Source organism: Brassica napus, chromosome C6 (genome assembly GCF_020379485.1).
Source record: "Brassica napus cultivar Da-Ae chromosome C6, Da-Ae, whole genome shotgun sequence".
In the NCBI taxonomy this organism is placed as follows: domain Eukaryota; kingdom Viridiplantae; phylum Streptophyta; class Magnoliopsida; order Brassicales; family Brassicaceae; genus Brassica; species Brassica napus.
Genome location: NC_063449.1, coordinates 16,162,351 through 16,176,648, shown reverse-complemented (window position 1 = coordinate 16,176,648; position 14,298 = coordinate 16,162,351). Strand labels below are relative to the sequence as shown.

Here is a 14,298-nt window from a genome sequence, read left to right as displayed (position 1 = left end):
ACAATCTGGTTCGGGAATATCAAAGGCCACTCCGCAACCTTTGTGCGACCCCTCATTCCATCAGTTCTCCTCTTGGAGTTCATATCTTTTCTCAAAATCCGGTCGAGTGATCCTTCCCTATTTTTGGGCGTATCACCAAGAGTGACCGCTAGATATGTCTTATTGTTTTAACATTTCATGCACTATATCATATATGAAAACATCACGTGCCAGTTTACAGTCATATTAATGACTCATCAAACATACACTTGTCTTGGGTTTTGTCAATTAATTTTATAGTGCATAGTTAATTTTATAGTGCATAGATAATTAGACGCTTAGCAAGAAAGCATGTATATAACTTGACAAAAAAAGAAGAAGCATGTATATATGGCAAATATTACCTTATTCAAAAAACGATGATCATCAAGTAGTACTGACTCTAGGTTCAACATCGGCTCACCCATCCCAGTTCAGAACCACCTATGTCACCCTGTGCTCGAACACTTCCTCGATAGCCAGCACCTAGACATTTAAATTTACAATTAAAAACTCAAGCCACATTTACACTGTACCAAGAAATCTTCTCACGGGTTTGGATGGTTCCAACAACTAAATCCAGTACAATGATACACTCTCTCTCTCTCGCTGACCTTGATACCAAGTGAATATATTTACAATGTTACATTCACAGAGAAACAAAAACAACAAAATAAAAAATTTTATTATTTAGTACTACTCAATAGCAAGAAGAATAAGTAAATACAATCAGACCTCACTACAAGAAAACACACCGAATTCTGACGGAGGTTCCGACGGACACCAAGGTCGTCGGATATTTGTGACGGAATACTGACAAATTTCCGACCAAATCCAAAAAAACTAAGTCGTCGGAATTCCGTCGGCCATTTCCGACGGAATTCCGACGAAATAGGGTTCGTCGGAATTTTCCGACGACTTTTCGACGACATTCCGATAAAAAATGTAACCGTTGTAGTCGTCGGAATTCCGTCGGAAAATACCGACGAATTTCCGACGACATTCCGATTAACAGGAAGTCGTCGGAATTCCGTCGGTATTATCCGACGGAATTCCGACGAACCATGTGACCGTTGCCGACAAATATATATGACCGTTGTATAGCCGTTTGAGATTGGACAATACCGACGGAATTCCGACGGACTGCTTTACATCCGTCGGAATTCCGTCGGAAAGTCGTCGGAGGTCCGTAAGCAATTTCCTATAAATACAACCCCTCCTCATTCAACTCATTCACACTTCATTCTCTCTTCATTCTCTTTAGTCATAACAATTCCGTGAAAATCATGTCTTCAGAAGTTTATTATCGTTCGTGGATGGATAAACCTCATTTGGATCCGAACACCAATTTGCTTACGGAAGAATACGTTCAAGGGATTGGAGAATTCATGAGGCTTGTTCAACAGCAACCGGATGCAAAAAGTGGTATGTTAAGATGTCCCTGCTCTTCTTGCAATAATAATAAGGTTATAAAAGAATTTGATGTTTGGACTCATTTGTATATGAAAGGGTTTTCACGTAATTATAAAGTTTGGTACCTTCATGGGGAAACTGGTTATGAATATGGTAGTACTAGCGAACCTCAGCCTGTTAGTGAACCTCAGCCTGATATTAGGTTAGAAGAATCTAGAACGGATATAGATTATGGTGTAGGTACTGAGCAGATGGTACATGATCATTATAGAGGGGAAGAACCAAACCCCGAGTCTAGGAGATTTTTTGACATGTTGGATGCAGGAAAACAACCTTTGTATCAAAATTGTAGAGATGGTCATTCAGTCTTATCATCTGCAACTAGATTAATGGGTATTAAGACAGACTATAATTTGGCTGAAGAATGTATGGATGCGATTACTGATTTTGTCAAAGGTATTCTACCTGAGGATAACCTTGCACCGGGTTCATACTACGAGGTTCAGAAACTTGTTGCAGGTCTTCAACTACCGTATGAAGTGATAGATGTATGTATTGACAACTGCATGATCTACTGGAGAGCGGATGAGACACGGAATGTATGCAAATTTTGTGGGAAACCTCGTTATCAGGAGACGAGGGGAAGAGTTCCGATCCCATTCAAAAGAATGTGGTATTTGCCTTTGACGGAAAGATTGAAGAGGTTGTATCAGTGTGAGCGCACAGCAAAAGCAATGAGATGGCATGCAGAGCATTCCACAAATGGTGAGATTAGACATCCTTCAGATGCAAAGGCTTGGAAACATTTCCAGTCAACATATCCAGAATTTGCGGAAGAGAGAAGAAATGTTTATCTTGGATTATCTACTGATGGTTTCAGCCCATTTGGAAAGCATGGAAGGCAGTATTCTCTATGGCCAGTTATTGTGACACCGTACAACTTACGGCCGAGCTTGTGCATGCGACGAGAGTTTTTGTTTCTCTCAATTCTCGTCCCCGGGCCAGATCATCCTAAAAGATCACTAGATGTGTTTCTTCAACCACTAATATATGAGTTGCAACAACTATGGGCGCATGGTTTTGAGACATACGATGTTTCGCGCAAAGAAAACTTTCAGATGCGGGCAGTACTTATGTGGACAATAAGTGACTTTCCAGCATATGGTATGTTATCTGGATGGACAACACATGGGAAGCTATCATGTCCATATTGTCAAGATGACACAGATGCTTTCCAACTAAAGAACGGAAGGAAAACGTGTTGGTTTGACTGTCACAGACGATTTCTACCACCTGATCATCCATACCGCAGGAGTAAGACTTCGTTTACGAAGAACAAGCAGGTGTTTGATGGTCCACCTGAGGAAGTTAGTGGGAAAGATTTGTTGAAGCAGTTTAGGTATTTTGATGCAGAAAGGACGCCAGATGTAGGTGGACATGAAAACATTCGAGTCAATGCGGTTGGAGAGCTACATAACTGGCACAAAAAGAGTATTTTCTGGGATCTGCCATATTGGGAGAGTCATCTATTGCGGCATAATTTAGATGTCATGCATATTGAGAAGAACTTCTTCGATAATCTGATGAACACAGTCCTTAACATCCAAGGTAAAACGAAGGATAATTTGAAGTCAAGGTTGGATTTAGTCGATATTTGTGATCGTTCTGAACTTCACGTTGATGAGAACGGTACGGCCCCTTTTCCCATTTATCGGCTAGATGGTGCTAGAAAAGAAGAGTTCTTTGATTGGATTACAGATAAAGTGAAATTTCCTGACGGATATGCATCAAATTTGGGGAACTGCGTTGATAGAAGCGAAGGAAAGTTTACTGGCTTGAAGAGTCATGATTGTCATGTAATTATGCAGCGCCTCCTTCCGTTTGCTTTTTCAGCATTATTGCCACGTAATGTTCATGAAGCAATTGCAGGTATATTATATTTTTACAATTTAATTTATTTTTATATTTAACAATTATGCTTATAAAAACTTAATACTTACGAAAATTATGTCTTTTATCTATGTAGGGATTAGTGTTTTCTTCCGCGACTTATGCAGCAGAGTAGTGACTGAAGAGGGTATTAATAATTTGAAGACAAACGCACCAGTCAGCATGTGCAACCTTGAGAAGATATTTCCTCCATCATTCTTTGATGTAATGGAACATCTTGCTATTCATCTCGCAAGAGAATTGGAACTTGGTGGTCCTGTGCAGTACAGATGGATGTATATTTTTGAGCGTTATATGCATCATCTGAAGAAGATGGTCAAAAATCAAAGCAGGGTGGAAGGATCTATAGTGGCACAGGTGATCAATGAAGAAACTGCAATCTTTGCTGAAAATTATTTTCCACCAGAAGTGCATACAAAACACCGAAGACCTGCTCGGCATGATGATAGAGGGGAGAGAGCAACATATCATGTTACTGTCCCAAGCATGTTCAAGGAAATAGGACGACTTAGTGGAAAATTCACGAAGCGGAGACTTACGGACACTGAGCACGCTCATTTGCAAACATATTTGCTCACCAACTGTGAAGATGTTCTACAATATGAGAGGTAAAAATATTTATTCATTTATTGTTAGATTAATATTCAATAATTTTATTTCATATTGATAATATTTTTGTATATAGTGTATATATGGCGGAGTTGCGTATGACTCACAGGCATGCAACAGAAGATGAGCTTCGACAACTTAGAGATAACGGATTTGCTGCGTGGCTTCGTAGTTATGTGAGTCATATATCATATTACCCTATGCAAATGATTAGTTTAAATTTAATATATATAAACTAATTAATTTTGCAATCATATATGTTTTTAATTTATAGGTGAATGATGGTTTGGCCAGAGGTCTTGTGTTCGATGATTGGATACGCGAATTTGTGCAGGGACCAAACTATGTGGTCAAATCATATCCTAAATTTTGTACGCGAGGATATGCATTCACAAGGAAAGGTCATTCTAAGACAACATATGATGCTGGTGTTTCATCTTCTTCTGGTGACGATGTCTACTACGGCAACATAAAAGAAATATTGGAAATCCAATTTCCTGGAATGGTTGGATTGCGTTGTGTAGTATTCTATTGTGATTGGTATGACACCACCCCAGATAGAGGAGTGAAGATTGATGCGTTTGGTGTTACATCAGTTCATTCGCGGCGGAAACTTCAATATTATGATCCCTTCATTCTTGGTTCGCAAGCTGATCAGGTATGTCAATTTATTCATAATTTTTTACCAATATAATTAATTAATGTTATATATTTTACTAATACTTGTATAATTGATATGTATAGGTGTGCTACATCAGTTACCCTCGGGTGACGTACAGAGACGATCCATGGGTTACTGTAACGCAAATCAACCCAAGAGGACGAGTGGATGGAACTTCTGATGATGATGAACCATTGCAACCAGAGTCTACCAGCAACGCCCAGGCAGTTGAAGATTTGGAAAATGTTCAACTCGTTGAGAATTTGACTGTGTTTGGACATGATGCTGTCGTACATTCAGAGCCGGAAGCCGAGGTTGGGGAGTTTGATGAAGATTCAGAAGATTCTGATTAGTTTTTTTTTTTTTTTTTAATGGTCCGTCGGAAATCCCTCGCAATATACCGACGACATAGCGACGACAATGGGTTTCATTGAAAATTGGAAAGGTCGTCGGTATTTCGTCGGAAAATACCGACGACATGTGTTTCTATAAAGTTTCAATCATAAAAATCTATAAATTTAGATGCCAAAACTATGAAAATAACACATAATAAGTGTTTAGTATAGTATTAGATCGCAACCGTTCAAATATAACAACTCATTAAAATATTTATGTATGCATATCATTGTTTTCATAACATCTCATCTTAACATTATATACTTATACAATCATATTTATATAAGCTTACACTACAAAAAATGTTGTTGTGTAAAATCGTGTTATAAAACATTTTTATTGTTAAATCTTTATGCAAATACTATATATATTATCAAAGATTTGGATTTTGCATTTACAAACTTGAAATCAACACCCTAAACACTAAGTCGTCGGAATTCCGTCGGAATATACCGACGGAATGTGTCCGTCGGAAAATACTGACGGACACATTCCGTCGGAATATACCGACGGAATGTGTCCGTCGGAAAATACTGACGTACACATTCCGTCGGAATTTCAATTTGCCCGGGAGAACCAAACCGCTTGAAAATTTTCGCGAATCGGCATTTGGTATATTTTAATTATACCGACGGAATACCGACGAACCCGTGTCCGTCGGAATCCTCGGATATAAAAACCCTCCTTCTTCCTTCTTCGTTATCTCCGCGGCCCCCCTCTCACAAAACGCAAACAATCCGGCGATTTCTCCCCCTCTCCGGCGATTCCGGCCTTTCTCCACCTCTCTTCACCGGCGAATCCTCTCCTCACCCTCATATCTCTTCCCCAAACCCCAAATCATGTAAGAATCATCCCAAACCTTCTTTTTATCAATTGTTTAGGGTTTTGGTAGTTGATCTCGGATTTTAGGTTGTTTGATTGAAAATTTTAGGATTAAATGGATAGTTTAGGATATATAAGTTAGGATTGTTGTTTTAGTTTTTTTTGGAACATTTTTTGATTTTTAAAAACGTTTTTTGATTTTTAAAAACGTTTTTTGATTTTTTAAAACGTTTTTTTTTATTTTTAAAAACGTTTTTTGATTTTTAAAAACGTTTTTTGATTTTTTAAAACGTTTTTTTTTTTTTTTAAAAACGTTTTTTGATTTTTTAAAACGTTTTTTTTTTATTTTTAAAACCTTTTTCAAGTTTCCAGTAATGAAATATATATAATAAAACGTTTTTAAAATTTTTAAAAATATTTAACAACATTTTTCTATATTTATAAATTTTTTATAATTTTGTATACATATATATATATATATGTAAATCATCTATAATAAAAATTTTAAAATTTTTTATAATTTTTTATAAGTTTCCACTAATAAACTATGTATAATAAAACATTTTTTTTAAAAAATATAAATATTTAACAACATTTTTCTTCATTTATAAATTTTTAACAACATTTTTCTATATTTATAAATTTTTTATAATTTTGTATACATATATAAATATATATATATAAAAGGTTTAATAGTTTTTTTTAAAACGTTTATAAAACCTTTTGTAAATATATAAATGAAAACATTAAAAATAGAAATGATTTGAAAATATGTTTGATGGGTTAATTTTTTTTTTTAGGGCCGAGGATGAAGCCCGCCCCGCAGCCCGTCTTCGACGTAGTTCGGTGAGCAGTTCCCGTGCATCGGGATCGTCTCATGACTCGGTTCCCGCATATATTCCCGCTCCAGCTCCCTCAGCCCCTCACGCTGCCCCTCACGCTGCTGCTCCACAGGATCCGGGGGTCATGCCGGTTCATCTATTGGTTCAACAACCAGGTCGAGAGCATCTCCCGTTTCTCCAACCCAACCCACGACGAGGCCATAGCACTTGGTTAGTATTTTTTTTATTTGTACCGTTATATTTTTCCCTTTAATTAACTTGCTAACTTGTATTTTTTTAAAGGTTCACCAAGTCGAAAAATGGCATTAGCCGGAGCATCAACCAGATGATGTACTCCATGCTCCGTTTTGGATATCCAAAGTGGAGTGTGATCCCTACCGACGAACGAGAGTTGTGGTTTCGTCAATTCGCGGTATAGTAACTCTTCATTTTTTTAAAGTTTGAACATTTTTTTAAATATATTTACTTATTAAATTGTGTTTGTTTTGTAGCAAGAGTTCAACTGGCACTCCGATCTTACGGAAACAGTCCGTAAGAAATTCAACGAAAAGGCCATGGACTCTTACACAAAGCAGATAAACTCGTGGAAGACAGTTTGGCAGAAGAACAAGAAGCCACGGTTCATCAACGGGTCGGTGTGGGAGCAGTTGATAGCTCATTGGGAGAAGGAAGAAACTGCAGAGACGTCTTCTAGGAACTCCAGGAACCGGAAGAGCGATCGTGGCGGGAAAGGTATGTATGTGCACAACCTCGGCGCTTGCTCTATGTCTACTAAGGAGGATGAACTTGTAAGTTTTTTATTATTATTTATCTTTATATTTTTTAAATAAATATTTTATATATTTTTTGGCTAATAATGGCGGTTTTTTTAGATCGAAGCAAATGACGGTAATCCCGTAGATCATCTACAACTCATTAAGGTGGCTCACACTAACAAGACGACGGGTCAAATTCAGGACCCCGTGATCAAAGGTGTAGTTGATTTGGTGGAAGCTGAAATAGTTTCCCAATCTCAGCCTCTCTCTGATGACGGCGAGTCCACGGGAGCTTCAACCAACCTGTCTCTATTGCAAATAAATGAGATGGTTGAAAAGGTAATTTTTTTTATTAATATATTTTTTTTATAATGTCGATTACTTACTTGTCCCTATTTACTTACTTTAAATATTTTTGTAGGCGGTTCCTAAAAGGAAAGGAGGCCGTTTAGTTGGGTTGGCCCGTCGTGCTTCTTCGTATCCGGCATCTTCTTCACAAGCTCCGTATGCCGATCCCATGATTCTCGAGGAGCTACATGACAAAGATGAACGGATTGGGGCATTGGAAGAGCAGAACACCACTATCCTTTCGGAGAATGCCACTATCCGTTCGGAGAATGCCACTATCCTTGCTGAGTTGGCATCCCAGAAGAAGTTCAACACCGAGATTATGCAGAAGCTAGATCGTTTGATGTCTTCGAGTTCATCTTAGTTTATTTCGGCTTTTTAAAACTTTCGGAATGTTTTTTTTTTATTTCGGTTTGTATGAATTTTAAACTTTATGAATGTTTTTTTCCTATTTCGGTTTTTATGAATTTAAATTTTATAATATTATTAGTTTTAAATTTCTGATTTTTTAAATTTATTAATATCAAAAAATATATAAAAATGCAAAATTAATTTAAAAAAAAAATGGGTATATACCGACGGACAGTAGTCGTCGGAATATACCGACGGACATATATCCGTCGGAATTTACCGACGAACCTTGTTCGTCGGAATTTACCGACGGACAACGGTCGTCGGTATATTCCGACGAATTCGTCGGTAAATTCCGAAGGATATATGTCTGTCGGTATATTCCGACGACCGTTGTCCGTCGGTAAATTCCGACGAACAAGGTTCGTCGGAATCCACCGAGGAACACTCTACGTCGGAAGTGTCCGAGGAACGTTCTCCGTCGGTACGTAGTTTTTCCGATGAACTCTGGTCTCGTGTATCTGCATCGTAATATCGTCGGAAGTTCGTCAGAATGACGTTTCTCGGTATTCGTCAGAAAGTCGTCGGAAGTTCTGACGAAATTCCGACGAATTTTTTTTTTCCGACGAAACGATACCGACGGACGGGTTCGTCGGAAATTCGTCGGAATTGGTCAATTCCGACGAATTTCCGACGATTTCGGCCATCAGAATCCCCCTGTTTTCTTGTAGTGCCTTTAACACCTCAAGACTAAGCACAATTTTGAAAAAGATACACAGACTCCAAACAGAAATTGAGAATCTCATAAGATGATAACCCAAGGGTCAGATTAATATCAGAGAGAGGAAGAGAGATTTGGATCTTACGGGGTCAGAAAGCCGTGAAAGATAGATTCTTTAGTTTTTTGATGCATAAACATACGCCCATTGCCAAACACTCTTCTTCTGGTCTTCGACAGAGGCAAAATGCAGCAGCCCACTGTCAAGAAAGTATTGGAGTGTTCGGAATGTGTTAGTAACTAAGCAAGCAGGCCTCATGAACAGATTCTAAGATCCTTGCATCATACAGACACTTTACAATGTCTACTTACGCATATGTCTCTCCATCTTTCTCGAATGTAAAGTCCTTGGAGAATGTTCTGGTTTACCTCTGTGATCAATGCAAACTAGGGAATCACATCAACACAAAGAATTAATAAATCATTGGGAAGTATAAATTAGCAAAAGAAAAAACAAAAGGAATAATGACTTACCAATATCAAAGATATTCTAATATCCTTGGATGAAACCAGACACTTTTTTATTGTAGTGATGCGTTGAATCGAAGGTGTTATTTATAGGAGAAGATTCATTCGGTAATCATGGAGGAGGGATAAAACACGAAGCCATAACTCTGGAACGTTTCAGATATGGAGAGGAAGCGCGAACGTCTCATCGTCGCCGTGCGAGAAGAGGAGAGATGAACTTCGTGTCTTTGCTTCAGTCGTATTAAGGTCAGAGGCAAAATACACTTTACCGGGCCGGATACGCTGTCCTAATTCTCGACCCAAAACATGCTAACGAAGCCCATGATCACATTAGATTAAATGAAACGCAGTGCAACACCAAACGGGACACGTGTCGAGCTGTTAGGAGACGACTTTCTTAGGTGGAATCCTACGTGACGCAAAGAGGAGAGAGCAAAACACTCTTTTATATAATAAGATATAATAAGATTAGAGAAAATGCACTCGGTAGCTACCAAAAATTTATAATTAAGAATATAACCAAAAAATAAAAGGTCTCTAACGTTCCTACAATATATACTATATTACCCTTCTTAATTTTTTTTTTTTTTGTTGTTTTATTTTATTCCGGTAAACTATAATCTTCTTCTTCCCTATTATTATTACCTACTCCATTACTTTCGGTCTTCGTCATCATAATTTGTATCATGGTAACACCACCTCTGTTATGGAAAACCATCGCCTCTTCTATATCTACGAACACGCTTCTTTCATAACATGGACAACTATTTTTTCCATAATCACCACCCCACCATATATCCGCCATGATCACCGCCACGATCCGTAATACTATTCTATTTAATTGATTCATTCCATGTAATCATAGACATTTCAAAATTTAAATAATATGTATTTTGCTATTTCATTTGTTACTATTTTATTTTGATACTACTTCATATTATGTGTTATGTGTATATTTTGATATTTAGGTTAGGATTTATATTTTCTTTTAAGGTTTAGTGATCAGTGTTTTGGGGTTAGTTTATGGAATGTTTGGATTGACGTTGGAATAAGCATTACCTCATTCTTTATAATGATAGACGTTTCAAAATTTGAACAATATGTACTATGCTATTTTGTTTATTACTATATTCTATTTATAATATCTCTTTCTTCAACCCACATTAGTTATGTCGGTGATCAACACAAGCACCACCACATCCACAGTAATCTGTCATGAAAGATCACAATTTTTTATGTATCCATGACTGCTTCATTCTCTATGACCACTACTACCATAGTTTCCACACCGTCGTTGTAACCACCACCACCACCGCACCTTTCGTCCATTGTCGTTGCTGTAAACACCACCATCCATCCTCCATCGTTGAGTACTCTTGATTTTCTTACCAACTACAGTCTTGAGTTTTTAAGTTCACATGTCTTTCACCATCGACATCATCACTTCTTTTTTCTTTGACCTGCAATTTGTTGTAAAAAAGGGTAAAGTTGGATGTAAGTTGGAAAAGATTGTTATTGACTTAATAATGTCAAAATCATAGCTATATTCTTCATTTTGCATTCAAAGTTAGCTATTTGGCAAATTAACCCATATTATGTAGCAGAAAAAAAAATTATATTAAAATTTTTTTGTCATCTGAAAATTTCTTAAACAACAACATTACAAACCCAACATGGGTGGTTACAAGTCTGAAACATCATAACTAAATACCAAAAGAGATAACAAAATCGGCAATTTAGATGAAATCTTAACCCGAAGTCACAAGCCGGCGGTTGCTAAGGAAACACTCCATAAACTAAATGACCATAAGTAAGACTCCAAATCAACCTGAGATAATTTTGAATCGACACCAAGATTCACAAAACAAACCATAATAAATCTACAAAACTCAAAATAAAAATATTGGAGCTTAAGACAAACACAAAAAACTACACAATACCAAAGACTAACAACCCTAGATGCTAATCAAAGAGATAATGAAAGAAACCAAACGTCGCGTTAGTAAACGAAACTAAACACCCTCCAACTCCAACTAAACTCGCCATCAGACCTTAAACGGGCTCTCCATGCGCCTCCTACACGCCACCACACCACGACAAAGCCTAGAAGAGCTTTCGCACACAACCTTATTAATACAACCGATAAACAAAGACTATAACCACCACTGACCACCAGATCTGTTAAGATCAGAGTTGGCAGAGTATGATTTGATACTTTCGCTTTAGATCTGAGATCTGAGATATCTAAAGTACCGTCTAGAAGAAGAAAAGAAGCTAAGACAACTAAATAACATGACCACCTTCTCACAATACGAACGACATGACGCGGTCGACCGAAGAAGGTGAAGACGACAAGATCTCTTCATTTTTTTTTCTCTCCCTCTGTATTTTTTTTGATTCACCGGATATATATTCAATTTTATAATTACTTTTACTTAAAACTGAAATAAATTGAAATATCATTAGTTTATTAAAAATTAAAACTATTTTTAATTATTTTTGTAAAAGGCTAAATAGAAGATAAAAAAGTTAAATGAAAAATTATTTAATAAAGTCACCAGTTAATTAAGTAGACCTTTGCGGCTGCCAATAAATACGAACAAAGAAGTAAAAAAATGTAAAAGAAAAACATTTTTTAACTAATAGTGTTATGAGTTAAACAAAAAAATGGTACGTATTAGGAATTAGAATCACACTGCTAAGACTAGTTAAACAAATTTGGACACTTAACACGACACCTTACTTTTTCTCAATCCCCATTTTCTTGTAATCAATTCTTATTTTTTTTCCTTAACGGTAACTATTTTTTTATAAAGTTGTTTGCCATTTTTCTTTTAATTATCTACCCAACATTAGAAATTTACCATCATGGTCATTTTTGAACTCAACTGATACAAGAAATATTTTATCAATCTTAGCGCTTAAATAAAGAATTATAAAAAGTGACATGTATAGTTGGTGATTTTTATTTTCTTTTTATTTAATAGGTTGAATTTATTCAACATGTTAAATCTATTCAACATAAATAATCGACATCATCATATTTCATTTTTCAACATCCTTAATGTAGATTCAATAGTTGAATATTTTATTCAATATCCTAATTGTAAATAATATAATTCAGAAAGGATAATAAAATAGGAAAATATTTTCTTTCCTTTTTTTTTCTTTTCACCAACTTCGATCTACCAGTTTTTCTTATATTGAGCTATTTTTTATTTCTATTCTTTTTCTTTTATATTTAGATTCATGTGGTTTGTTGGTGAGCCAGTTTCTGGTTTTGGGTTTCGTCGAAGAATCTTCATTATCGTGCTGAAGCTATAAATTCTAAAATGGTTTTAACTTTTCATATTTAAAAGTTTTAGAATATGGATGTCTTTTGAATATAATAAAAAAATTACTAGTGGGTTACTTCCCACTAAACAATTGTTGATAGTTACCAGTTCGATTTTGGAGACTAGATTTAGTCCAAATGAGATTGAGAACTTGCTATAAACAAGTTCCGGTGTCCAATATCTTCAACTTGATCATACTGGTCATAAACTATTTCAGTGAATTCTTTTATTTGTCCTCCAGCTCATAAATAAAAATTAATCCAACTTTCATGAATGGCTGAAAAGCCCTTCATCTGTACTTTGTATTCAATGACACCAGCTGAAAAGACTATGAGAAACTAGTATCAAGTGAAGAGCACTCTTAAATCCTTTTGTTTTTCACCTTATTTTTCTTTCTCTTTCCCGGTACTTATGTGATTGTATGTTGATGTCTCCATCCAAAATTTTCTCAGCATCACGATTATCACCTATATCATCTTGAGAAACAGCCAAAAACAATGGAATATCAGTCACATCAGTGCAAGAAATCATACGCATGGCTCTGTCTTGAGGCACAACTTTGTAGCAAACATTCTCATCAATGTTGGCAAATGAAATCATGCCCTTTTGCATGTCAATTACTCATCCAGCTGTAGCCTGAAAAACTCTTCCAAACATCAAAGGTGTACTTGATCTACTACTCATCTCCATCACCTGAAAATCAATAGGAGCAATGCATCATGTTATTCATTATACCTTGAAGAGGTTTTGAAGAAAAAATCTGCAAAAGTTTGAGTGATCTTAGAATCTTATGTAGCAAGACCTAGTTTATTAGGGATGTCCATAGACAAGATGTTCACTGTAGATCATATATCACGAAATGCATCAGGAAACTCAACTCCTGCAATAGTGCATAGAACCATAAAGGTCACATTATCTGTAAGCTTTTAACCCCTCTGGCTGCACTTATAGCTTCATCATATGCTGTCTTGATTCTTTCTATGGTCTCTTCGTTGTTCTTGAAGAACTAATTGAATCGAAATGCATCATAAGCATCTTCAAAAGAGACACTTTCTAGAATCCTTTTCACTCTACTGTAAAACACATCCAACTCTTTTGCACTGATATGCGGTTTCAAGTGTTTAGTAACACAACATGGTGCAAAACTTTAGGCTTGTAAACCTTCTCCTCAATCATTTTTGAAGTGATCGTACATACATGCATCACATCCATCTATAAGTGTCGACCGACACAAGATGAGTGTCGATCGATACATCAACACTAGTCTTTGGCAAAGTCTTCAAATATTATCCTGAGGGGTGTTGATATATGGTGTTTTTGACATCATCGTATATAGGTTTTCAAAGGTTTTTTAGTCCTTTGTCAAGTCTGTTTAGTCATTTTTGAGTCCTTTCAGGTCTGGAGTAGGTTGCATATCTGGAAGATTTCCCTCGGAACAACAAGGCGGAACAGTCCGAGCGATTTCTCCCCTCGAGGAACAGTCCGAGCGATTGTTCCCGACATTTATGGAAACATCCAAGTTATTTTGGGTGTTTGCCCTAGCCGCCTCACT

General features: G+C 36.5%; 1 long non-coding RNA gene across 1 annotated transcript; it reads right to left on the bottom strand.

Annotated features, from left to right (window-relative positions):
* Window positions 1-10,448: 10,448 nt before the first annotated feature.
* On the bottom strand, window positions 10,449-13,984 carry LOC125588821. Its single transcript, XR_007324977.1, has 2 exons — window positions 11,165-13,984; window positions 10,449-10,871 (listed from the first exon to the last, which is right to left on the bottom strand). It is a non-coding gene; the product is annotated as an uncharacterized LOC125588821 (long non-coding RNA).
* Window positions 13,985-14,298: the final 314 nt, after the last annotated feature.